This window comes from Mirounga angustirostris, unplaced genomic scaffold (genome assembly GCF_029215605.1).
Source record: "Mirounga angustirostris isolate CCGP_5_RB_7025 unplaced genomic scaffold, mMirAng1.0.hap1 SCAF_15, whole genome shotgun sequence".
Classification (NCBI taxonomy): Eukaryota; Metazoa; Chordata; class Mammalia; order Carnivora; family Phocidae; genus Mirounga; species Mirounga angustirostris.
The window spans coordinates 61,343,540-61,353,749 of NW_026991723.1; positions in this window are offsets into that span (position 1 = coordinate 61,343,540).

The window sequence follows — 10,210 nt, forward strand, 5'->3', positions numbered from 1 at the left end:
TTAAAGTGGAATTTGCTTTTTGCAAAGGAAAGTCCAAAAAGTTAAATTTGATTTCTGGTTTAACAGGTACTATATTTTCCTCAGACACAAGGCCTTTGCCATTTGGCAAATCTTTAATACATTATGAAGCAGTTTCTTCTGTAACTGGGTTTTGCATGTATTGCCAAATATCAAACAGTGACTTTGGACAATTGTTTTCCTGCCTTTTCACGTTTACAGAGCTTTGCAGTATCTACTTAGGCTGGGCCAGGCTCCTTGGGAGAGGGCTGGGATGGAGACAAGCCAGCTGTTGGGCGCTCACAGTAACTAGTAGGAAAGAGAAGACAGGAGTGATACTTATTAGGACCTGGAACTAGAGGTCCAGTAAGTGTCAGGGGAATTCAGAGGCTGGAAAGAGAGCATCCAACTAGGAGGATTGGGGGACTCCCTAGGAAGGAAAATACTTGAGCTGCACGTGCCAATACAGGTTTAGAAATAAAATAGGGTTTAGAATAAGAATTGGGGGAAGGAGGGAGGAGCATGACTGAGCTGGGGTGTGAGGTGGGCAGCTGCTGAGTACATGTAGATTCAAACAGGTAAGTTTGCCTGGAGGATGGGAAATGCGGGAATGGCAGGTGAGACTGGAGCAGTAAATTTGGGACCTTCTAGAAGGCCTTTGAAGGTCAAACCTTTCTTGGGCATTCACTTTGTAAAATGTCACTTTGACCTACTACATGTAGCCAGTGAGGATGTCTAGAAAATTATCAAGCCAGGTGTTTATTTCCATCCTTTTTCTTTTATTTTTATTTATTTTTTTAAGGATTTTATTTATTTGACAGAGAGAGACACAGCCAGAGAGGGAACACAAGCAGGGGGAGTGGGAGAGGGAGAAGCACGCTTCCTGCCGAGCAGGGAGCCCGATGTGGGGCTCGATCCCAGGACCCTGGGATCATGACCTGAGCCGAAGGCAGACGCTTAACGACTGAGCCACCCAGGCTCCCCCTGTTTTTTCTTTTAAGATGGGGTTTTCCAGAAGTCTATGACATGCTGACCTCTGGAAGGGCCTTGAGGCTCAGCTGCTCTTGACCAAAGGCTATTTTTAAATTCTTGAGAAGCAAGCTTTGTGGTAATGAGGTCACAGAGTGGACCATATATCTGGAATTGTCTCCCATCTGAAGGAGACCCTCATTGAGCGGGTTTGCTTCCAGCTTTTGCAGTGAATATCTGAGTTACAAATGTATTGTCTATGCTGGGTGGGAGCTGTGTTGGGCTGGATGGCTGGTGTGGGGTGTAAGGGGGTGTCTCTTCCACAAACCTGCCCTCCAGCCACAGCAGCTGCTCTCCGTGTGTGATATGTTGGAATGTCACGATTGCATCTGAAGCATTTATCCTTTAAAAATACAAGGGAACCAATACTCATTGCAAAGATGGGGAAACTGAGGCACAGGAGAGGGTGAGTCAAGGACTGGCCCAAAGGTTTCCTGGTGAAGTGAAAGAACCTAGCCTCGAAACCATATGGCCCTGGTTTCAACGTGGTGCCCTTACCTTCAGTTTCCTCATTCTGCCCAAGAGTGCTAGCCACTTTTTTTTTTTTTTTTTTTTTGACCGCTCAAGTAGGCAGAGCGGCAGGCAGAGGGAAAGGGAGAAGCAGGCTCTCTGCTGAGCAGGGAGCCCGATGCGGGGCTCGATCCCAGGACCCTGGGATCATGACCTGAGCCGAAGGCAGCCGCTTAACCGACTGAGCCACCCAGGCGCCCCTGAGAGTGCTAGCCACTTCTGATGGGAACGCAGACCCATCTTGTGTGAGATGCTAGCCCCCACCCCATCACCACCACAGGGACTCCTGACTAGCGCCCCCCGCATGAGGGTAGTTAAGCAGAGTCCATGTTTCCATTCTGGCATTCCTACTTGGGCTACACTACCCTACCCCCAGAGAAAGGTGAGACAGAACCACGAAAGTAGTTCTACGCTTAGGCTATGACCTTCCCTTTTCTCCATCCCTGTCGAGTGGTGCTGACATCAATTTTAATGAGGTGGATGATACCGCTGTGTTGACAGTTTGAGAAGGGAGTCGAGTTACCAGCTGACTTAGACTTAAGCTTAGGTTGGCCAAACAGTTGCTCTGCAGGAAAACCCCCAAGATTGCAGCAAGTGTAGAGATTCTTCCCAGAGCCAATTAGGTCAGCCTCATAACCTCTGACCAAGTATCTTATAACTTGCCCCAGAGGTGTTGGGAGGGCATACAGACAAAAAATTACCCTTGGAGTTACTCTGACGAAAGGGACTTCACCCCAGGTCAGGAGGGGTTTGTGAGGAGGCCGGGTGTTCATTATGGCACACCCCCACCTCAGCCCTGGGGAGGCAGGAGTGGAGTGTGATGAGGAAGGCCTCACTGGGACTCCGGAGAACTGTTTTAGCCCCAGCCTGGCCGCTGGCTGGTATTTGACCCCCTCCCGCACACTTCCCTTCTGTGAGTCTCCAGTATGGGGCCTGAGCTAAATGAGCTTACAGCTGTGTTCCAGCTGTACAAATCGGAATGGGGTGCACTCCCAAGTTCTGTTCAGCAACAGGGATGCTAGTAGTCAGTTATGGATGCTTTACTCCCAGTTACCCCAGAGCCCTTCCGCGGAATAGGTAAGGGTTTGTTGGGGCTGGTGGGAAAGGTCAGCCGTGTTTTAGGCTGACGGAGTAAAAGGACTACACCAGTAGCAGGAGACTAGTGAGGAGACCTAACAGTGGGCAACCCCAGGACTGACTGTGAGTGAGGTGTCTTCCAAAAACTGCTATAGCAATATTAGTAAACTGTCTTACCAGTCAGACTCGTGAGCGTTCTGGTAGCATTACAGACTCGTTAGCATGAGCAGAATGTATATCTGCCACTAGAGGGCACTACAGCTTCCAGTCAGAGGAGCAGATGGCCATTTATTGAGAGGGATTCTTTCTAGCCCCTGTGAAAAAATACACGGTAATCCCCATTTTACGGATGGGGAAACTGAAGGGATTTGAGGTGAAGTGTCCTACCCAGAGTCACGTAGCCAGTAAATAGCCAGCCCGGCTGGGATTCTAATCCAGCTCTGCCTGAATCCAAAGCTTCTGCTCTGTATGAATGCGCCCCTTTAGGGCCCTCTGGCTCCTGACTCTGTTCTGATGAGCAAGTGGGCATGTTTCTTCCTCTTCGCTCTGGGAGCAAAGTAGAAGCTGGCTAGCCGGACCCTGTTAGTTTGGAGGTTCAGGACAGAGAACAGCTAAAGTTTTCAGAGTTGAAACCATGAAGCGTTTAGGGGGACAGGCAACTGAGCCTTCTGTAAATACTGACAATCACCATTATTAATGATTTCACATTGTGGGAGGCATCCCTGCCATATACCACGTTGGTGAACTTGAAAAAGACCCTTTGCTTTTTGGAATTCTGTTTTCCCGTTTGTAAATTGGGAATGCCTTGCCTGTTCCCTCTGCTGAATGTGAAAGTGCTGGACCCCCATGAGGGGTAACTTCTTGAGAAGAGCTGGGAATGGCCTAGGCCAGTGACCTCTGTTGGTGGCAGACTAAGCTAAGCTTAGTGGGACTAAGTCCCACCCAGCACAACTGAGACCAGGGTTCTACACAGCTGTGCACCTGCAAGCAAGGTAGGTGAGAAGTGGGCATCTTAGCGGGGGGGTTGGCCTAGCACTGGGGGACTCTGGGAGTGGCTGGCAGAACCCTACAGAAACTTCAGAAGTCCACAGGACCCCAGCCAGCCCCTGGGGTTGGGAACGCCTGTTAGGCCCTTGGCTTTGTCCATTCCAGTAAGTGGGTCATCTTCCTTTTTTTTTTTTTAATGTTTATTTATTCATGAGAGTCAGAGAGAGAGAGAGAGAGGCAGAGGCAGAGGGAGAAGCAGGCTCCCTGCTAGGCAGGGAGCCAGATGCAGGACTCGATCCCAGGACCCTGGGATCATGACCTGAGCCGAAGGCAGACGCTTAACCATCTGAGCCACCCAGGCGCCCAAGTGGGTCATCTTCTGCCTTATCTCTGATTGGCCCTTAGGTTCTCCTGCTGGGACATTGGCCCATTGTTCCCCCGCTTCTGTAGCCACCCTGTGTCCTCCGCAGCTACCTGTCCAAACCCTACCTACAGCCACCCTGCCAAGTTCAGGCCTCACCAACTCCAGTCTGACCTGTCCTGAGCCCCACTTCTGACAAAAGAAAGACTGGTCCCAGTGTGTCCCTGGCACACTACAATTTGGCTCAAAGGAGGCAGTGTAAGGATTCTGACCCCATCTTTCAAATGAGGGAATTGAGGCTCGGGGGGACTGTTGGAAGACCCCAGAGTGCAGAGCAAGGCCAACTTCACTTCCCACTTTGTGCTCTTCCCAGAGAATACTCGGCCGGGGTGAGAGAGCTAACAGGGTTATGGGACCAAGTCTACTGGGCTTGGGAGAAGCTGCTCTCCGGGGGTCCCTCACGTGGATGGGAACTTCTGAAAGCCAGAGCTCCGCACAATACAGGTGCTTCAGCAGGTGGCAGATAGAAAAAGAAGAAATGAAGCTGAGGATATCCACGTTCCCACACCATGGGCCACTTGGACCCACCTTTCAGTGTCCCACCCAGGACCTGTCATCCCTACCCTTGCTCAAGGGATCTCCTCACAGCGTGGCTCTCCTCATGCAACTCGGGAACTTCCAGTGACCTTTCCGACCCGCAGACACACACACAAAACCTCCCCACCTTCCCAGACTTACTCCCTGTCCCTTAGTCCCCACATGTCCTACCTGTGCCAGCCATCCGCACATTTCCTGCATGTTCCACTTTGACTTTGTTCATTCTTCCTCCATCTGCACAAGCAAAACCCACCCCATCTTCAAGAGCCAACACAGAGCTGTTAGCCTCCCGGACGGCTCCTCCTTGATGAGCTTGATGACTTGCTCTCCCCGTCCTGGCATTAGCCGCTCTGCTCCCTGTCTTGCCTCCCCTGCAGACAGTGGGCACTCGGGCCATGTGTCTGATTCCCTCTGCTGTGCCTTACACGCTAGCACCCTGTGCACGTTGCCTCAATGACCAAGTGCATTAGTGTCCCGGGCTGCCATGAAAAAATACCCATAAACCGAATGGCTTAACCAGAAATTTATCGTCTTACAGTTCTGGGGGCTAGAAATCCCAAATCTCCGTGTCAGGGTTGGTTCCTCCGAGGGCCGTGAGGGAAGGATCTGGTCCAGGCCTCTCTACTTGCTTTATAGATGCCATCTCCTCCCTGTGCCTCTTCCCATGGAGCTCTCCCTGTGTGCGTGTCTGTGTGGGAATTTTTCCTTTTTATAAGGACACTAGTCACCTTGGACTAGGGCCCACCCTAATGACCTCATCTTAACTAACTGAATCTGCAGAGACCCTTATTTCCAAACAAGGTCACATTCTGAGGATGCTGGATGTTAGGACTTCCAACAGACGCATTTGGGGAGGACACAATTCAACTCATAACACCAAGGGAGGGAATTGTGAAAACCTCTGGGCAGAGAATGGCTGTCAGGTGCTTAATTCCTCCCCCCACCCCGCCCCATTGGGTGTTTGGACATACAAGCAATGTGATTAAAAGGAGGACCTGGGGACTCAGTTTTGGAGAGCAGAGTCAAATCCTGGTTTGCCTCTGATCAGCTTTGTGCTCCTGGGTAAGACAGTTATCTCAAACTACATTTCTCTCTCAAACCATACTAATTCACATTAATTATTTTACTCCCCTTCAAACCCTACCAGAAAAATGAGTATATTTTGAGGAGCAAAGGGCCAAAGTGGCAGCAAATAAATACAAATCAATACAAGAAAGTCTGGAGACCCAAAAATCAGAACCCACCAATCTGGAGCTAACAAAGTTCTCTATCTCCAGACACCCGTGGAAACCTCCAAAATGCAGGGAAATCCAGGCTCCCTAAACTAAAAGAAACCAGCTCTCTTCTAGTTGAATCCCTCTACTAATCCTGGACCGCCCGTGGCAACATGCCTACTTGACTTTTGTTGGATACCTCAATGATGGGGAGCTCACTCTTTACAGGGCAATGCATTCCATCTTAGAAAAACAAAGTTCTTTAGAATAGTAAGGCAGCTTTATCTTGTTTTATTATTGTTAGTTAGGTCAACAATCTTTTTAAAAAGCTCTTATTTATCCAATTTCCTATAACATTCTTGGGTCTATTTTGCCCCATGGTGCAACAAAGGTGGGGGGGGGCGGGAATAAACCCAAATTCAGCTTTTTAAATAGAGTCCTGTAAATATTTGATGATATCCATCATGCCCCCCAAGCCCCAACATCTCTTCCTCACAATTTATCTCAGTGGAATATTCTTTTTTTTTTTTTTTAATTTGAGAGAGAGAGAGAGAGCGTGTGCCAGAGCATGGGAGCGGGAGAGGGGTGGAGGGGGAGAGAGAATCTCAGACTTCACGTGGAGCTCGGAGCCTGGCACGGGGCTCGATCTCACTACTCCGAGATTATGACCAGCAGAAATCAGATCGGACACTCAACTGATTGAGCTACCCAGGTGCCCCTCTCAGTTGAATGTTCTTGCAAGTTGTGATGAGATTCCAAGGTCAGGTTCATCCATGTTGTAGTATGCATTAGTAGTACTTCATTCCCTTTTATTGCTATAATATCCTATTGTATGGCTATATTACATTTTATTTATTCATTTTATTTATATTTGTGTAGACATGCTTTCATTTCTCTTGGGTATATACGAGGAGTGGAATTGCCGGTGCAAATGTTCACTCTATGGTTAACCTTATGAGGAACTGCCACCTGGTTTCCAAAGCAGCTGCAGCATTTTACATCCCCAGCAGCAGTGTACGAGGGCGCCAATGTCTCCCTGTCCCTGTTATTATCTTTCTGATTCTAGACATCCTCACGAGTGCGAGGTGGAATCTCATTGTGGTTTTGGTTTGCATTTTTCCGGTGGCAGTGATTTGAGCATCTTTTCCTGTGCTTATTGGCTGGAATATTATCTTTTAACACATGTGTAGATCCATTTGGTTGGCCTCAGGTTGGCAGTATCACATGGTTGAGACAGGGTTGCTGCGGGGCATTCTGAGCTATAGGGCTGTTTCTAGAAATGGCTGTGAACTGAGCAGACAACCAGGGAGAGAACTCGGTCTGGGCTGGTGATGAATGTCTGGGAGTTGCCCATGAGGACACAGGAGATCTTGAAGCCCTGTGAGTAGATGAGATTGCTGGCATTTCTAAGTGTGAGGGGAGAAGAAGTTCTTTTTTAAGATTTTATTTATTTATTTGACAGAGAGAGACACAGCAAGACAGACAAGCAGGGGGAGTGGGAGAGGGAGAAGCAGACCCCCTGCTGAGCAGGGAGCCCGATGCGGGGCTCGATCCCAGGACCCCGGGATCATGACCTGAGCCGAAGGCAGTCGCTTAACAACTGAGCCACCCAGGCACCCCAAGAAGTAAAGTTCTTAAAGCTTTGGGTACTCTTGGAAGTTAAAGGTGAGAAGAGCAGGTGGAGACACATCATAGAGGCCCGCTCTCCTAATTCGGGTGTGGGGTGGGACAGGACCTATCAGAGTGAGAAGGAGATACGGCTGCTGATAGGCATGGACCATCAGGGTGAGGTCTGAGGGTAGGCAAGGTCCCAGCGGGCAGTGGCGTATACCCAGCAGGTACACAGGTCTGTACCTGCCAGAGTTTAGGAACGAGATCCATCCCTAAGTCTCCACTCCGGGCAGGACAAGAATCCGGGTGTTAGGGGTCTCACACACCGATTCTTGTGCAGTCCAGACTACTGCCCTCTGGTGGTGGTTGCCTGTCACAGGAAGTTGAGAAGTTCCTCAGCAGGGACAGAGCGGGGAGAACCCAGGCCTGACTTATTCCAAACTCTGTGCTTTTTTCATTTGGAAGGAATTTGGGATGGGGCGGGGGGTGTTCAGCTTAAATGTCAACTCTTCAGAAAGATTCTTCCTGACTACCCATGAAAAGGAGCTCCTCTTATTAGTTTCAACACAGCACTCAATTTGTTTTCTATCATTGTCCTTATTATAACTCATGATTTTATATTGTTAAAAAAAGAAAACGTCAGGCCCCAAATGGTGTCACTTAGACCCAGTTCCCAAACTGGGGTTTAATACCTAATCTAATTGCAGTTGCAACCTCCCCCAGAAATGCGGCCTTAACAGGTCATTCAGGAAATTTTTCTTTCCATCAGAGCCAATGACTCTGTCACCTGGATCCTCTCCATCCCCCAAAGAAAGATGTGGGGTTGGGGCACCTGGGTGGCTCAGTCGGTTAAGCATCTGCCTTCAGCTCAGGTCATGATCCCAGGGTCCTGGGATCGAGCCCCACATCAGGCTCCCTGCTCAGCATGAAGCTTCTCTTTCTGCTTCTCTCTCTCTCTCTGCCTGCAGCTCCCCCTGCTTGTGTTCTCTCTCTGTGTGTGTCAAATAAATAAATAAAATCTTAAAAAAAAAAAAGAGAGAGAGAGAGAGAAAGATGAGGGAATCTGCAGGATAGGATACCTTATCTTTTTCCCTAGCAAACAGACTCCTCTGGAACAATCCTTTTCTTTTGTGAATAGCTTTCTTGCCCCCACCCTCTGTCTATAAAAACCTTCCATTTTGTACAGTTCTTCGGAGTGCCTCTCTACTTGCTAGATGGGGTGCTGCTCAATTCATAAATCATTTAATAAAGCCACCTAGATCTTCACACTTACTTGGTTGAATCTTGTTATTTAACAATATCGATGTGTGAATATAGTTTACTTTTATTGTAAACTACAGATTACAGAAAAGGACCATACTCTTTTGTTCCCCATTTTATTCCTGGTGCCTGACACGCAGTAGGCACTCAGAATTATTTGTTGGGTGAGTGAGGTCCCGTTTGGAAAATGGAGGCAGGTAAGTTGTGTACACAGATCAAAATCCCCCGATGGAGTCAGTATGAGTTGACTTTCACCTTCCAGAGCACCCAGGGTGTAATGGTGGGCTTATTTTCTCAGGGACAGTATAAAAATGATGTTTATGTTACAGGAATGAGGCCCAAGGTTGAGGAAGCAGGAAGTAGGTGTGGGTGAGGGACTAACAAGGGTGCCTGTAAATGGAACAACTGAGAAACTTGGGAGAATCAGACAACTTGGCCCCTTAACACCAGGGCAGGTCCTTGGCAGCTGGGGTTGGGAAACTTGGGTGGATCAACAATTCACTTCTTCCTCAGAGGAACTTTCCAGAAAGCTGACTTCAAGAGCAACTCGGGCAACAGTCATGTTTGCCTAAGAGATTGAAGGTGGCCTGAGTAAACATATGAAGTCAGTTATGTCTCAGTATTCACCGTCATTTTTCCTTTTCTGCACTTGTGCATTGAGCAAATATTTATTGGCACCTATTACATGCTAAGTTCTGTGCTTGGTGCGAGGGATACAGTAGGAAACAGTCCAGGTCTGCTCTCAAGGAGCTCCTGGCCCTGCGGGACACTTACAAGGATCTAAGCAACTTAAGGGCAGAGGTATGGTCTGTCTTGTTCACCATGGTATCCCTAAAGCTTTGCCCTGGGTTTAGTGCTGAGTAGGTGACCCAGGTGGTTCCTGACCCAGAGAAGTTCACAGCCTAGAGGGAAGACAGACAAGACAAGGGGCAGTTACCATAAAAGGTACTAAGTGGGCAAATACGAGTCTTAATGGGAGCCCAGAGAAGATTGTTGGGGAGATCAGAGAAGGTTCTGAGAGGAAGTGACTTCTATACTAATGGACTAGAAGGTGGTCAGACATGGCTCAGTATGGTGGAGGTGGAGAAGTGGAGACTCAGACAAAGCTTATGCCAAGGCCTGGAGGTGAAAGACCATGATCCTTCAGGGCAACTCAAAATAGTTCAGTAAAGCTAGAGCACAGAATGGCAAAAGATTAGGTAGGAGTGCCAGGTCATAGGAAGCTTTATAGGAACCAACTTAAGGAAGGGATTAGCATAGTAGGGCTGACCACAGGGGCCTCAGACCCAAGGGTTTCAGGTCCGGGAACTGGGTCTCCATCCTCTCTCTACCTTGATCCCCATGAGCCAGCACTCTGAGTTATCCTAGTTTCTCTATAACTAAGTTCTTCCTTACCCTCTCCTGCCAATACCAGAAAAAAAAAAAAAAATCCCTTGTTGGTTTTAATTCGTTTTTAAGACCTTCCCACCTACTCTCATGCATTTCTACATATTGAGCATGGCTTCATTATCCAAGCAGAAAAAGCAACAGAAAGCACTGGAAACTGGCTTTTAAAAAAAGAATGAGC